Genomic DNA, 15,043 nt, shown 5'->3' with positions numbered 1-15,043 from the left:
GTAGGCACATCAGTCAAGGCTCATCAGGCTTGTTTTAACTCTCCTCTCCACTTCATTTTCCACAAAGTATTTAGGGGTCTTTTGAGAGTCCACAGAGAAGGCATTTTAAGAAAAAAGCATACCTGGATGTGAATTTACTTCTTGGTGTCAAAATCAGCTTACCTTTAAATTCCACATTTTCATCAACTCGTGGAAGTACCTTATCATGGCAAAATCATTCCTACATATTGAGTCATTTGATATATTCTTTCTGTAAATATTATGAGCATCTGCTGGCAAAGCCCTATTATAGGAATGAGCATGAAATTAGCCAGATATAGTGGCTGTTTTAAAGGAGGGGCTTAGATAAAATGTGATAAACCAATTCACAGTGCACCAATGTGAGAGTTATAACAGAGGCACAGATCAAATGCTGCAGGAATTCAGATCAGACATGGAGAATCCCACCTAGGAAGGCTGAGAAAAACCTCCATAATGAAGGTAACATCTGACTCAGACTACAACTGATGACCAGATCACACAGGCAATGAACGAGGGAGGATGAGGAAAGGCTGGGCCCTTTACCTAGTCTGTGCCTATCCCATTTTCCCATGGATAAGCAGAGGCAGGGGCACCTTGAAGAAAACGGCTCCTCGAAAAAAAATTGATTCCTCTTCATGGGCCAAATATCAAGGACAACTTCAGCCTCATTTGGTGGAAGAGAACCCAAGGAAGGGTAAATTTTCTATGAGCCAGGCCAAACTGGGACCCAGAAGAAATGAAATTCTGATAAAATATAAAGGGAATTATTGCTCTTACTACAACTTTGAGTGGAATGTATATGTTTCCATAAGTATTTAAAGAAATTGAAGTGAGAATAGAAGTGCACAGAATTAAGCTTTGGCCTGAAGTAGCAAATGTCAAAGACTAATGAATGCCAGGCATAGTGGTAGAGGAAACTTTAGAGGGGAAGTGAGTCACTTCTTTAGGATGTCTATGTATGTTAAGGAAAACTAGGGATGAGAAAGGAGGAAATGATTGTCACATAAGCTTGATTTTTCTCAGTTAAGTGGAAGCAAGATCATGAGCCACGCATTGGGAGCAAGATTTAATTATAAGGAAAGAACACCATGAATGATGATGGCTGCACTATGGTCTTTCATACCCTCTCCAGCCAACTTGAAATTACATGAGGACACATGGCTAATACTGGCCAATGAAATCTGGGCATAAATGACTTGTGTTACTTTCATGAGGAGTCATTTGAGAGCTGGGATGACACCTTCACCTTCTCTCTCTGACACAGCAACCTTAGAAGCCACATGGCAAGAAGGTGGCATCACAATATGGAGCAAAGCCTGGATCCCAAATTATTATATGGAGGAGCGCCCAGCAATAGCTGTTGACCATCCATGACTGAGATAGGGAGGTTTGTTCTGCTGTCCCACTGACATTGGAGGTCTGTTCACAAGTGTAGCATACATGACATTACCTGGTCCTTCTTGGAGCCACCCTCAGTACCCAGCCAAAGATGGACGGTTTAAATTCGCAGCCAGACAGACCTGGGAAGCACCTGTGGTTCCCTCCAATGTGTGTCAGCTGAGTTCTGCAATTAGATTAAATTCTGTGAACGGCAACCATGACTCCCCCCCCCACCTCAGGACATATGATGATGTAGAACAAAGAGTCATTGAAGATGAAAATAGATTTGAAGAAAGCCTTAGAGGTAGATCATTAGGAATTCTCATGCTTCATAAAGAGCAAAGAAGAAATCTTAGACGTTTCAGTTAGAAAAATAAGGGGGTGGTCCAAAGAGATAGCTCTGGGAAGAGTGTTCAGATTTTCAGGGTCATCTTGTTCATTGTGTTCAATAACAATGAAATGATTGAGTCAAATGAGTTCCCACAGGCAAGGCTTCAATTTAAGTTTCAGATCCTGGGCCAGGACACTAATTCAGACACCATGCCGATTTAAAAATTCTACCTACTGCTTGGTGTTACCCCAAATATTTTTGATCAAATATACAGTTTCAAAGCAACAGTAGTCCTGAATCCTGGATGTAGTACAGTTTCAGGGACTGTTTCAAAAACAACATAATCATTATAGGATCAAGACATTTTAGAGATGATCTTAAGGTATCATATGCTTTTGTTCTTACAAAAATAAGGCAATTCCTGCCAACAGCATTGATGTGAAGTCAGCAGGTTTCCCATCTTAAGTGCCTGCAAAACTCAGGGGAAAGAACATGGAGGAAATGTAAGTAACAACAGAGAATAGAATTTCATCAATGCTTTTACAGACACAGTAGTTCAGTGCTTAAAAAGTGAACTAGAATAAACCTGTAATTTCTTATTATAGAAGATAATAATTATAATTAATATTTGTATAGCTTTTTGTAGCATAACATATTTTCTCATATACCATGTCATTTATTTTCCACAATAAATGTCTGGAGTAGGTAATATTAGTTCTATTTGTAGTAAAGCAAACAACAGGCTACACTGTGCACTTTCTATTACAGAAACATTGACAGAAATTGGACAGAAAAGTGCTTGCTTCCCTGAGCCCCTTTGGTTGCTGACGTCACAGCTAGGTATAACTGTGGAATGGCCAGGAGGACCTGAGGGGACCCTCTTGCCATCCCATTCCCAAGGATGGTTGGACTTCCCAGTCTATGAGCTGCGGTCCTTGCAGCAGTTCCCCATCCAAGGCTCCAGGAACAGGCAACACCTCAAACACTCTAACCATGGATGATGTGCACTTGCCTCCTAGATGCACCTGACATGACTTCTGCTTTTCTAGTGAAGTTTTAAACACACAAAAAAGATATATGTGCTTAAGCTACACACTAGAACTGCAGAGCAGAGTCTCTGAGTGCCTTTGAACTCATTGTAGAAGTTTTAAGTATTTTATTACCTTCCAAGAAGTGGAATCTTAAAATTTCCTTTGAGGTCCCTCCTTTTTCTTGGAAAGCACACCTGAGGAGAATCCTTTGGGAAGCAATTGTAACTCCCAGGGGAAGAGGTAGGTGCAATGAATTAAAGGCCAGCAGATGTGTCATATGTTACACAGAAAATTTCCTTAGTTCAGACTAAATAGTAAAGATTAGCTAGTTATCAGGACAAGTTGAGTATCCTTTATTCAAAATGTTTGGGACCAAAAATGCTTCAGATTTTTGATTTGGAATATTTTCATATACAAAATGAGATATCTTGGGAGATAGAACCCAAATCTAAACCCATAGTTCATTTACGTTTCAAACACAGCTCGCTATAAAGTAATTTATACACTATTCTTAGTGAACCTGCATTTTGATTGCCACCTGTCACATGGTCGAATTTTCCATTTTTTGGCAACATATCATTGCTCAAAAAATTGTGGATTTTGGAACATTTCTGATCTCTAATTTTTGGACTGGGGAAACAGCCTAGCGATGTACTGTCCTTCCCTGGTGCTTTGGCTTGGTGCCTTCTTTGAGCTCTGTGTTCAGGAGAACCATGATGGAGAGGATGTGAGCGACAGTACAGAACTTTAAGAAATCAGGCAGAATTTGGTGAGGTTCATCATGAGTTAGACTCTTGCTCTCTCATATAGTGTTGCTTAAACTTAACTAGACCAAATGTTGGTGAATCAACTATTGCGGGGCTATTGTCAATCCTGATCATACCTGTGTAAAAGGTGGACTCCTCAAGGGAGTGAATATTTATATTCATTGGAGAAGATGACCTACGGGTAAATGAAGAAGATGGGCTCAGGATGGGTCAAATAAGGTAGACTCTCCTTTTGGCCAGAACTCTGGTATATGACGCTGGTGGTGGGAAGGGATATGACCTCTGTCATGTGGGAATGAGTTGGATTCCAAAAAGAGGAAGCCCAGTAAATAATTATGAGGATCCATGGAACTCATGTAGTGAATATCTATAATATAATTCATGTATTATTTATTCTCATGCTATTATCTACATATTAAAAAAATACTATATCTACTTTTCTTTTGTTATCTCTGTGTTCTCCATTTAATCCTGTATAAATTATATAAAGAATTTCTAAGAAGTTGCCTTTCCCCTTTTGGCACTGATCACCTAATGAGAGGAGGAGAGGGATGGGGACCGTGCCTAGTGGAGTGGTGACCACAGGACAAGCATCCAGGGCAGTGACAGCAGCCTGCCAGCCCACCCAGGAACAAGGTGGAGGAACCAAGGCCCTGGAATCTGCATCTCAAGAACTGGTGGGCAGAGTAAGTTCTGCCAATAAATTGATGGGGCCTAGGACCACTGAATTTGGGCTATAAAATGAGACAGATGAAAACAATTTCTATCAAGAAGAATGTGTGGGAAAGAAAATTAGATGTTATAGTTCTGCTGGTAAAATCATAGCAAATTCCTTTCATTTTGTTTTCCTTTTAGCTACACTTAACAGGAGTAAGAAGTAAGTTGAGAGAGAGAGAGAGAAGGAAAGAAAGAAAGAGAAAGAAGGAAGGAAGGAAGGAAGGAAGGAAGGAAGGAAGGAAGGAAGGAAGGAAGGAAGGAAGGAAAGAAAGAAAGAAAGAAAGAAAGAAAGAAAGAAAGAAAGAAAGAAAGAAAAGAAAAGAAAAGAAAACAAGAGCTTAACATTTTCATCCCAGTGATTGTGTGCCCAGAAAAATTACTAGAGAAACTGTAAGATCTTATATCAGTTTTGAAATCATTTTATTCTATTATCTTCACTTCAATTAGAAAGTAAGCTAATGTATTATAGAAACAATCTTCATAGCAAATATTATGGTCATGTCATAAAGACGCATTACTTGTTTTAAAATTTGCAATATTTATTATAACTTTTACAAGTGTACAACTATGTTCTTCCAAGGTTCATGAAGGAGAAACTTTACTTTATTACTTCACATCATGCTTTACCTCTGGCAGGCTCTCAAGTGAAAAGGGGAATGTGAGAAAATATGGATCTTTCTCTATGACTCATATTACGATGATGGAGAACCATCTAAAACCAGGTTTCACCAATTTAGTTTATAGCATTCTTTTTCACTCCCACTACTCTCTTAGGAGTTGGTGAGTTTGTACCAGTGGTCATCCTACCTCAACCTCTGTTTCACCATCTTTGAGATGGTGGTAACAGTAGTTTTGTGGGCCTCACCGTTGTGGGAGTTAGATGAAGGAAAGCTGTGTGGTGAGGACACAGAGAGTGCTCCCTAAATATGTGCTTTAGATCCAGTATCAACGTCCTAGCCAAGGCACTTTTTCAGATTTATTTATTTATTTATTTATTTGTAAGTCATAGTTACAGAGAGAGGAGAGACAGAGATAGAGAGAGGTCTTCCATCCAATGGTTCACTCCCCAATTGGCTGCAGTGGCCGGAGCTGCGCCTGTCCGAAGCCAGGAGCCAGGAGCTTCTTCCAGGTCTCCCACGTGGGTGCAGGGGCCCAAGGACTTGAGCCATCTTCCACTGCTTTCCCAGGCCATAGCAAAGAGCTGGATCAGAAGTGGAGCAGCCGGTCTCGAACCAACACCTATATGGGATGCGGGCACCTCAGGCCAGGGCATTAACCCACTGAGCCACAGCGCCAGCCCCTCCAAGGCATTTTTATAAGTAACGGTACCACATACTCTGTAGTTACGATCGTATTGTCTCTGCCGTAAACTGACTTACTGCACACAACTCTCATTTGGAAAATACTTTCCTATCCTAAGAAAAAATTCTGATCAGCCTAAGATATAAATCCTTATCTTCATCCCTTGTGATTTCCTTCCAACACCTGAATTATGTGGAGATTTCTGAAAGCAGGATAGACTCATATCTTGGGAGAGCTACTGGGAAATTGTATGCAATGTCCCTTCCTCTATGTGCGTGCCAACATGGGCACATATTTGCCAGGGATTTTTAAGGTACAGTCTTTGCGTTTCCTCTAAAAGAGAAAAAGAACTCCCTATCTGAGCCAAGGAGCACTTGCAGAAAAAGTAGAAGGAAACCAATGCTTGCAGCTCCCTGGAGGCCCCAAAGGTTGGAGATGTGTGTGCTTGCCTGGCTTCTCCACCAGTTTCCTGCATAATTTTGGCAGAGCTACGCAGGGCGTGGAACCAAAAGCTTGCCCACGCGATAGCATGGTTATCTTGGCATGAAAGTGAGTGTTGCAAATTGGCATGCTACTTCAAAAGAACTGAGAAACAAAAGCAGATGTGAGTTTTGACACACACTCCAGGAGTTGGGGACAGCAAGCGTGCAGTAAGAGGGAAGAAACTCATTTATTTTGAACAAGCAAAGTAGTATGCTGAATGTTGGTGATTTACTCAACTGATGCTTTCATAAGCAAACCAAAAATTCACATGTTCGATTCTTTTCTCCTAAATGTTATGATTTGGTTTTGAGATGTCTTGAGAAATGTTTTCTATCAGTCTTGTGATTCTCCCCTACATTTCTCCATGCTGCCAAATAAAATTGTGCTGGTGAGACCAGAAGCCTGTTTCTATTTGGGGATTTATAAGGGCACTTGTGATAATCACCTCTAAGGTGGAGCATCAGGAACCCCACGACAAAGAATTGCCTATGACACCTGGTGATTATCTTCCTCTCTGCCAGCAGCACAGAGCTGAAGCTAAGCTCACTAAATTCCAGTTTCTTGTCAAACCTGAGGGGCAATGAAGCAGAGTCTTTGGAACATGGGAGATTTTAGTAAGCTGGTAAAGAAAAAGCAAAATCCCCCCACTAGGAAGTGCGGCTGCAAATTCTGAGGGGAGAAAAGGCAGCTGCCAGAGAGGAATCATGGCACCCTGCCCATCCGTGGGAGAAGCTGGCAACCCACCTGAGAAACAGCAGCCACATTTCTCTAATTAGTTACCTAGCATTGTAGAAACCTCTGTTCTGAAGCCTGTGGTTTGGGGAATCTGTTGAAATCCTAGAACAAAGAGGTTAACGCCTTCATTTGGAGGACCTGTAAAACAGTTCAGGGAAAGAGTAACTTTAGAAGACAAATGAAGAGAACAGGACATGGGAAAGACAAGGCTTAAGGCAGGGCGATGCTCTTTTCAACATCTTCAAAGAACGTTTTTGTTTCCACCTTTTGGCCCCTCCTCAATTTCTCATGCAAGCCAGCCAAACCCTTAAATGTTGGTGCTCCTTGTGACTCTACGGACTCTCTTCCCTTTTGTTAACACTCTTCCTGGGCATCTTCCTAGAATTCCTAAGCATGAGTGGCTACCTGAATTCTGAGGACTCTCCCACCCAGAGTTCCAAGCAAGACTTCACTGTTAAGCCTAATATATAAGAGGGTACTTCACCAAGTCCAGAGAACGTGGAATGAACAGATACATCTATTTTGGTGCAAAATACTGAAATCATGAACACAAGAGGTCTTCAAAGAGTTTGTGGAAATTATGTATTAAGAAAAAAAAAAACTGGCCGGCGCCGCAGCTCACTAGGCTAATCCTCCACCTAGCGGCGCCGGCACACTGGGTTCTAGTCCCAGTTGGGGCGCCGGATTCTGTCCCGGTTGCCCCTCTTCCAGGCCAGCTCTCTGCTGTGGCCAGGGAGTGCAGTGGAGGATGGCCCAAGTGCTTGGGCCCTGCACCCCATGGGAGACCAGGAAAAGCACCTGGCTCCTGGCTCCTGCCATCGGATCAGCGCGGTGCGCCGGCTGCAGCTCACTGGCCGCGGCAGCCATTGGTGAGTGAACCAATGGTAAAGGAAGACCTTTCTCTCTGTCTCTCTCTCTCTCACTGTCCACTCTGCCTGTCAAAAAAAAAAAAAAAAAAAGAAAAAAAAAAGAAAAAAAACTGCAAATATTTCAAAAATTCCTTGCACCTAAATAAATTTCTTTTAATTGCGTTTTTCCAAGAGCATTTTGAAGTAACCCTCATATGTAACTGACTTCTGGGCTTCTCTACCCAAATTCTTGTACAGACATCAACTCAATATGGTCATGAGTTTTACTCAAAGCCTGCTGTTTTTCTCCACACCAGGTCTTTGTGAATAGCATGATCACTTACCCCGGTCAGAAACCTGAACGTGTATTTCACAAACCCATCTCCCCTCTCCATTCCTACTACTTCATCTTCCTTTCAAGTTCCATTTATTTCTCACCTGGATTGCTATCTGTAATCTTTATCTCTGGTCTCTTCTCCTTCAAGTCAGCTCTTCACAGCATTGTGAAAATATCTACCCAATAGGAAACACACAGTATAATGGAAGTTCTGCTCTTGTCTTGAAACTTTGTCAGATTCCATTGCTGGGAACAATGGGTCACTGTGAAGAGCCAGGGATTCACCAGCCACCTCCTTTCCGGGCTTATTGAGAAATGACCCACGGTTCCTTCCTCTCTCGTGCCCACCACTATACCCAGCTGATAAATACAGAAGATCGGAACTCATGAAGTCATTAAGAAACAGAAGTCCTTGAGCTCTGGGTTGAGGGAGAGAGTACTTTGGCTTTCTCCTCTCTTTCTTTCATGGAGAAGAAGGGGCTGGAGAACATTCCTCCAGCCAAAGGATGTTCCATAGAAGAGAATTTTTCATGAACAGTGAGGAGCCTACAGAGAAGGACACTGAGCCCTCATTTCCCAACTTGTTCACTTATTAGTGTTAACTGGATGCCTATCCTCATGACCCAAAGCATAGCACAAAACAGAGTTCTTGGGCAAACTTGACTTCCATCCCTTGGAGTTTGCCAGCATATGTGAAGACATAAGTAGGTGTCTTTCTTTCTCTTGGAGTAGACTAACGACAACTCACATAGAGGAAAGAAAGAAGCAGAGGACCAAAGAAAGATTCACACATTTCCATGGGAAAATACTTGTTACAGAAGCAAGCAGGACTCTGGCCATCCTTTAAGGGATATGGAGGAGAGGGGAGTATGGGCAGTTATACTTTTGAAGACAAGAGATACATAGGTGTCATAAGAGATAATTTCTAGAATATATAACCACATCAGAAAAGTATGCAACATAGAGTTCTTGCAGAGCCTTCCAAAGAAACCTTAAAATGTATCCATAAAATAAGATTTTCTGATATTTCTTCCTCTTTCAGCCCCTATTCTGGAGGAGTGAGAAACAGGAATGAGAGAGTCAACTCCAAGTGCAGACTCCAATCTCCAGGTCAGGAATGAGCTGAAGGAACAGAAAAAGTTATGGATTAAATATGAAATAGATTCCTTGATTTAGATTTTACTGGACCTGTTAATATCAGTAAATGAGTCAACTGTCAAAACTGATTGGAGTGTTTCAAAAACAGTCTTAAACCTATGAATCTTCTGGACATATTGCAAATGTTGACAAAGATTTCACAGACTATATTTGAAAGCAATACTGGGAGAAAAACAAAACCATATCTCACATGTTAAAGTCAAAATTATCATGTCATTCTCTACTTAAAAACTCTTCATGCTCAGTTAACTGAGCACCAAAGGGGAAATCTGTTGAATTGAAATGGACACTATGAGAAACAGTGACTTGATCAGCCCTTGTCCTGACTGTTGATGTACAATGTAATACTTTATCCCTTTTAGTATTTTTTTTCTAGTTAATACTATTGGTTGAACTCTGTAATTAACACACAATTATTCTTAGGTGTTTAAATTTAACTGAAAAGTGATCCCTGTTAAATATAAGAGTGGGAATAAGAGAGGGAGGAGATGTACAATTTGGGACATGCTCAAGCCGACTTGCCCCAAATGGTGGAGTAAGAAACGTGCCAGGGGATTCCAATTCAATCCCATCAAGGTGGCATGTACCAATGCCATCTCACTAGTCCAAGTGATCAACTTCAGTTCACAATTGATCACACTGATAGGTCTAAGAGTCAAAGGGATCACACAAACAAGACTAGTTTCTGCCAATGCTAACTGATAGAATCAAAAAGGGAGAGAACAATCCAACATGGGAAGCAGGATTTACAGCAGACTCATAGAATGGCAGATGTCCTAAATAGCACTCTGGCCTCAGAATCAGCCCTTAAGGCATTCAGATCTGGCTGAAGAGCCCATGAGAGTAGTTTAGGCATGGAAGAAGACCTAAATGAAAGATCTCTGCGAGTGAGATCCCAGTGGAAAGAACAGGGCCATCAAAGGAGGTACCTTTCTCTGAAGGGAGGCGAGAACTTCCACTTTGACTATGACCCTGTCTGAATAAGATCGAAGCCGGCGAACTCAAAAGGCTTCCATAGCCTTGGCAACTCATGACTAGAGCCTAGGGAGATTACTGATGCCATAAACAAGAGTGTCAAATTGTTAAGTTAACAACAGGAGTCACTGTGTACTTACTCCTCACGTGGGATTTGTCCTTAAGGTGTTGTCCAATGTGAATTAATGCTATAACTAGTACTGAAACAGTATTTTACACTTTGTGTTTCTGTGTGGGTGCAAACTGATGAAATCTTTACTTAATATATACTAAATCGATCTCCTGTATATAAAGAGAATTGAAAATGAATCTTGATGTGAATGGAATGGGAGAGGGAGCGGGAGTTAGGAGGGGTGCAAGTGGGAGGGAAATTATGGGGGGGAGGAAGCCATTGTAATCCATAAATTGTACTTTGGAAATTTATATTTACTAAATAAAAGCTAAAAAATCTCTTCATGTCTTCTAAACATAATTCTTGATATTAATATGCACAACAACGTTTTTAAAATACGTAAGCATATTGTATGACACTGGTTAAATATCTGAGTCTAGGTCCTAACCTTTCATTTATTACCAGGTTGTTCGACAAGATATCAACTTTTCATTTTCATTTATTATTTATTTTCATTTTATTTGAAAGGCAGAGGGACAGAGACAAACACACAGAGATCTCCCCTCTGCCAGTTCAATCCCCAATCCAAGAGCAAGGAAATCAATCCAGTTCTTCCATGTGGGTGTCAGGAACTCAAGTACCTGAGCCATCACTTGCTGCCCTCCCCACTCCGCAGGGTGCACTTTAACAGGAAGCTGGATCACAAGTGAAGTTGGGACTCAAACACCGATACAGGATGCAGTCATCCTAAGCAGTAAGTTAAACACTGTGCCAAACATATGGCTCCAGGATATCTGCTTTTCTTAGTCTCAGCTTCCTCCTGCACGAAATTTAAAAAGCAGTAATATTTACCTTATTCACCTGCTGTAGGATTAAATAATAAAATGAGTGCAAGTAGTAATCTATAAATCACTTTGCAAAAGATAGAGTACTATGTAATGTCTGAAGGCAGACAAACAATGGAAAAGATTATTTCTGAGAGCCCTAATGCTATGAAGAAAGTGAAATACAAACAGCAAGTGATAAGGATGAAAAAAAGACTCCCTGGGCTGGAAGTGGCTACATTCAATGGACTGGGAGGGCCTCTCTGGGGAGGAGACAAGTACTGAGATTTTAACAATGGGAGGGACAAACCAATGTTACAAAATATGATCTAAGTGAAATGAAGGCATGCAGTTGGATCAGATCTTGGAGTGTGTGAAGAAAGGTGGGTGTGGATGAAATACAGTGAGTTGGGCACGGGGCATAAGATGTAGTTTGAAGGGACCAGACAATTCTGGGCCTTAAAGGTTCCAGCAAGGGATGGAAGTTTATTTATATTGAGTATCCTTTCCTGAATTTAGTTTTATTTCATGAGTAACAACGGCAACAATGATGAAATTGTAACCATTTTATCAAGGTCAGGTTTATCTTAGAATATCATTTTCTCAGCCGGCGCCGCGGCTCAATAGGCTAATCCTCTGCCTGCGGTACCGGCACCCAGGGTTCTAGTCCCAGTCGGGGTGCCAGATTCTGTCCTGGTTGCTCCTCTTCCAGTTCAGCTCTCTGCTTTGGCCCAGGAGTGCAGTGGAGGATGGGCCAAGTCCTTGGGCCCTGCACCCACATAGGAGACCAGGAGAAGCACCTGGCTCCTGGCTGCAGATCAGCGCGGTGTGCCGGCCACAGCATGCTGGCAGCAGCGGCCATTGAGGGGTGAACCAACGGAAAAGGAAGACCTTTCTCTCTCTCTCTCTCTCTCACTGTCCACTCTGCCTGTCCAATATATATATATATATATATATATATATATATAATTTTCTCCTTTTTGTTCCCCTGCCCACTTTGTTCTCTCCTGTTCCCCTAGGTGTGCAGCATTCTTACCTCTCTGTAGGTGACTCTCCCTCCCCTCACTTCTCCACCCAGTTGCTTACTCAGGTTTCAGAGGGACCCTTGCTAAGGCTGGATCCCTTCTGGGTTATTTGCACAACAACCAAAACCCAACAAGACAAATTTACCTTTAAATTCACTTACTTTAACATTTATCTGTTTCCCTCCTAAGGAGGAAGCTTATTGACCAAAATGAAACACTACCTGGTAACTTGTAAAGGTAATATTATGCTATTCAAAAATTTATGGAAAATACATATGATGAAAAAACCTATGCATGGAGTCGAGACATGTTTGTACCAAAATAAACTTATGTTTAAATTTTCAAACAAATATTTGAAGTACCATTGTAGAAGTAAATGAAAGATTGAAAAATAATATAGGTTGTAAATATGGCAATTACCAAAATACCTAGGCTATATTGAGAAAACTAGGAGAGTGACTTTTTTAAAACATGGGTTTTTCTTCTTTTACTATTTTCTAATAATATGGGTTTCCAGAAGCTAATTTTCACATGTCCTAGCAAGTCCTTTCCTGCTCATCTATTTCTGATCCATAAAAAGTCAAGACATTGAGGAGGCAGGTGTGCTACTCAAGGTTCTCCAGAGAAATGGAGCTACTAAGACATACAGTGGTACACAATGGTAAGAGGGGGTTATTATGAGAATTGGCTCACATGGTTTTGTAGGCTGAGAAGTCCCCCATTAGCTCTCTGCAAGCTGGAGACCCAGGAGTGTTGCTGGTGATGTAATCCAGTCTAGGTTCAAAGGTTGAGAACTGGAGTGGGGATGGTTTGTGGAGGGTGGGATGGGTGAAAAAGACCTGTCAGTTCTGCAATCCAAAGGCCCAAGAACTTGGAGCCCAACTGTCTGAGGGTAGGACAAGCTTATATCTTAGCTTAAAGAGAGAGATCGAGTGGTGACTCTCACCACATTGATGAGGACAGTCTACTGATTCAAGTGCTAATCTGTTCTGGAAAAATCCTCACAGATACATGCAGAAATAATGTTTACCAGCTATCTGGATGTCTCTCAATGCAGTCAAGCTTACACAGAAAATAAAACATAACAGCAAGTATTTTGCTATTGCTACAAAACATATTTTGAGAATATTAAATAGGATATGAACAACTGTCTCGTGTTCTTCCTGACTCCACCCAGCAGACCCCAATATATTTATTATGATACATGTATTTGTTTCTATTCCTACAGCTGTACCCATGACTTCAGACATACTATATCTTATGATTCCAATGAGACAATAAGGAGAGATAATATTACTTTCCAGCTTTCATTACTTCGGCTTCTTACAGAACTTTTACCATATTCAAGTGGATAATCAATAAAGGTAAGGAAATGGGATATAATTACTTATGTACACACATACAGTTGTAAGTGTCTATCAATATGTATAAACATTTCTTTTCATATCTGACACCCTATACATGACTTTCCCTTTGGTGTTGGCCCACCCTAGCTTTGGAGTTGACTGTCCTGATGAGATGCAGCTATAGCTGATCTCAGGTCCAGGTGGCCTACCTTACCACTGAGGCACTCAGAGGAGCCTTGGTGATTTCCAAAGCAAACCTAATGGCAGCACCATTACAGGCCAGCACCATTAGCTGCCTTCAGGGTCCCCACCCAAGGCACAGAGAAATTTCCAAGACTTGATGCAAAATAACATTTTGTCATTGAAATTAAAAAAATGAACATGTGTTTTTTTCTTTCTTTCTGCATTCTGATCTCAAAAACCCTGCAAAGAGTATGTTGGGCTGACTTGAGAGAAAGTCTTGGAAGTCCAAAGGGAAACAATTTTTTTTCAAAAAATTACCCTGACACAAATTTGAACCATAAATCAAATCAGAATGTAAATTTCTATGTGGCGATAAATAAAACATGACCCCAACTTGTGAAATTCTCCTTTTGGTGGGGATATTCATAAACAGGTAATTAGCATAGAATGAAGAATTCACAGATAAAGTCAAACATTCAAATCTTTTCTGTTCCTGAATTCTTCCCCACTCAGCCTTAATTTTGTGATGGACTGAACCCTAACTGGGCAATGGAAAAATCCAAAGCTAAGACGTTTTATTTGGGCTCAGTTAAAATTTTACTGGAAAATAATAATTAATGAAGGCCAGGGAGCAAGGAAAAATTATTTCAAAAAATTTTTAGTTTCAGGCTGGTGCTGTGGCACAGTGGACTAAGCCTCTGACTGCAGTGCCAGCATCCCATATGGGTGCCAGTTCGTGTCTCAGTTGCTCCTCTTCTGATCCAGCTCTCTGCTATGGCCTGGGAAAGCAGTAGAAGATGGCCCAAGTCCTTGGGCCCCTGCACCCACGTGGGAGACCTGCAAGAATCTCATGTTTGCTGACTTCAGATCAGTTCAGCTGTAGCCATTGCAGCTATTTGGTAGTGAACCAGTAGATGGAAGACTTTTCTCTCTGTCTCTCCCTCTCACTCTCTGTAACTCTTAGCTCTCAAGCAAATAAATAATTTTTAATTTTTTTTTCACTTTTTGAAAGAGACACAGAAAGAGAGGAAGAGGGAGAAAGACAGATATCTTTCCATCCACTGGTTCACTCCTCAAATGGCTGTAACAGCTATGTAACAGCTAATATTGGGCACATGGGTGGCAGAGTCTCAATTACTTGAGCTGTCTTCTACTGTCTCCAAGACTGTGCATTACCAGGAAGATGGAATTGGAAGTGGAACTGGAGCTTGAACCCAGGTAGTTTAGTATGGGATTTGGACATCCCAAGTGGCATTTTAACCACCATGGCAAACACCCATCCCAGAAAATTTCTTTTTCTAATAACAGAGTTTAAATAGATACCAAAAATCTGTTAAAGCATAACACTTTAAAAAATGTGTTATACATGAATCAGAACTGACACCTCCTAAAAAGAACAATAGCTACAGATGTAATAGCTTTTGTAATAAAACTGATCTGGAAAGTTGGTGAAAACAAATACCAAAAC

At 41.1% G+C, this 15,043-nt stretch overlaps 1 long non-coding RNA gene across 1 annotated transcript in view; it reads right to left on the bottom strand.

The window, feature by feature from the left end:
* Positions 1–15,043, bottom strand: part of LOC127487176 (uncharacterized) — a 47,028-nt gene that overhangs the window by 16,200 nt on the left and 15,785 nt on the right. The window contains exon 4 of the long non-coding RNA XR_007913715.2: positions 6,777–6,905. This is a non-coding gene — a long non-coding RNA (uncharacterized lncRNA). The remainder of the gene's footprint in view (positions 1–6,776; positions 6,906–15,043) is intronic.

Source organism: Oryctolagus cuniculus, chromosome 9, assembly GCF_964237555.1.
Source record: "Oryctolagus cuniculus chromosome 9, mOryCun1.1, whole genome shotgun sequence".
Lineage (NCBI taxonomy): Eukaryota > Metazoa > Chordata > Mammalia > Lagomorpha > Leporidae > Oryctolagus > Oryctolagus cuniculus.
Note: the sequence above shows the minus strand (reverse complement) of the source record. Positions and strands in the feature narration are given on the sequence as shown.